Source organism: Montipora capricornis, chromosome 11, assembly GCF_036669925.1.
Source record: "Montipora capricornis isolate CH-2021 chromosome 11, ASM3666992v2, whole genome shotgun sequence".
Lineage (NCBI taxonomy): Eukaryota > Metazoa > Cnidaria > Anthozoa > Scleractinia > Acroporidae > Montipora > Montipora capricornis.
This window is the reverse complement of record NC_090893.1, coordinates 19,564,903-19,567,402: the sequence shown is the minus strand read 5'-3', so window position 1 is coordinate 19,567,402 and position 2,500 is coordinate 19,564,903.

The following is a 2,500-nucleotide window of genomic DNA, read 5'->3' as shown; positions in this document are numbered from 1 at the left end:
ATTTATTTTCGCTCTAAAAGCGTTGAAACAGTGCATGCATAATAGAACAATAATGATACAGCGAATGCAAGTGAATTACATTTTTTCATCTCTCATTTACGCGTGTGTTATTTATTGTTGCTCTAAACGCGTTGAAATAGTGCATGCATAATAGAACACTAATGATGCAGCGAATGCAAGTGAATTACAACATTTTTTCTTCTCTCATTTGCGCGTGTGTGATTTATTTTCGCTCAAAAAGCGTTGAAACAGTGCATGCATAATAGAACAATCATGATGCAGCGAATGCAAGTGAATTACAAAGAGAACTACTCTCACAAATATCACATTGTGATAAGCGTTCTCTGTTAATTCAGTAAAACGCTTGAAATGTTTGTTGGTGTGTATTTATTGACTTAACAACTATAATCTTTGTTGTACATAGGGTGCGTTTTCAAAACAACTTTTTTCGGATTAAGGTTTGTTTAAAGAGAACTATCTCTCGCAAATATCACATTGTGATAAGCGTTCTCTGTTAATTCAGTAAAACTTTTGAAACGTTTGTTGATGTGTTTTTATTGACTTAACGATAGCCTTCTGCAAATAAAATTCGTTCGAGTTAGTCCGGTCTCGAATGTTTCATATTCTGTATGTCTGAACAGAACTGCATTATCAGAGTCACAGTATTTATTTAAGCGCAACGCAACATGTTTGTTTTAACGTTACAATAGTCAAATAGTAGAAGAACAATCATTTATATCAACTTGTAACTAGAGTATCTTTTTATAAAGCGTTCGAAATGTATATTGTTCTTTGCTCACTGCGTCAAATATTGTGAAAAGTATTTTGAAATACGATATGAAACCAACTCCCGCATCACCATACAACAGTATAAAACGCTTCTCAAAATCCAAAGGTTTTTTCAAGCGTTTTCAGAAAAGGCTTTATTCAAATCTGTTGAGTAGGCTTTCTTTGTGTCTGTGCACTGAAGGATGTCTTTGTGTATTCTTACATAAAAAAGATTGCATTTACCCGTGTTTCATTCAAGCGCGAGGTTGAGAAAAAACTTTCCTTAAAAAAAAAAGGTTGTAACAACGGAGTTCACGTTTGTTTAAAAAGCGTAAAAGAGTTGAGAATGCTCCTCTTTTCCACACAAAACAACTTTTTTTCTTCTATATTCTTCCTTCTTCACGCTTCGATCGCCTCTATGCAAATTTAGTTTAAAAAAGAACAAAGCGTTTGCGGACTTGTCCAGGCGTGTAAAGCCTTTTGTGTATGTGTTTTAAAATTCTGTTTGACTCGCTTCAAAACAATAGGGTTCTCACTTCACTTTCTAGGTACGTGACCCCAAGCCCAGAAAGTTAATGTATACTGACGTCAACGGTGTCTCATTGGCCCGTGATGACATCACCTTGACCTCATTGGCTCCCTGTCTTTCCCATTGTTCTTTTCGCTATATATTTGCGTTACCACCCGGATGGCTGGGTGGAAACAGAACACAGGCACAGCAAACACATCTCGCTTACTTTCTCAATAAAAGAAACCTTCATGTACGTTCGTGACTAGCATCTCATTAACCTAACCCTAATTTATGCGACGACCTGGGATGCACGTGTTGTTTCACGAGTTAGGGTTACAGCCGACATTGCGTCATGCCCCAACTTGCCCCTAAATTATGCACGCCCCATTCTTTCACGTGTTAGGGTTAAAACCGACACATTGCGTCATGCCCCAACATGCCCCTAATTTATGCACGCCCCCCTTCTTTTGTCTTTTGATTGATGACGTCATTTGATGACTACCTGTCAAATCCGGTCTGAATGAGCCCATACAACTACTCATTCATAACTTCCTGGTCCCACATCTAAAACACTATTGTTGCATGAATTACGGAGCACGAGACATTTTTGAGGCGCAAAAGGAGACCGGAAGTGAACATTTCTCACTGCCAAAACATTAGTTTCTTATACGTTTTTTAACCAAGCTTCTCTAATGGTGAAAAGATACTAGGCAATACAAATGTCAAGGCAAATTAAAAGGAAAAACTGAACAAATTGCGACCTGTTGGACCACAGTATTCATGTTTATGAATCAGAATTCTGTGATACACGCTAACCTGAAAGGTCTTAGAAAGATAAAAAGACAAACAAACACCTATGGCATGTTCAACACCATGAAGGGCAAGAACATTTTCTCTCGTACGGGTGAATCAGCGCTGAAGAAGTAATTGATTCTTTCTAAAAGCAACCCGTTTGTTACGTAAAAAGTCATACGCAATGTTGTGAAAACATAGACTTAGTGAAACGTAATGTAATGTTAATGTGATTTATTATGTAGATACTGATGAAGTACTAGGATTTTCTTTTTCTGTTGTGAAACCTAAAACTTTGGATTACTCTGGTCAAAGCGATCTTCCAATGGAAAATAGGGTGCTTCGTTTTCGAGTTGTGAGTGCTTCGTTTTCTTGTTTTGAGCCCTTCGTTTTCGACTTAGGGTCCTTCGTTTTCGATCTTTTGGGTGT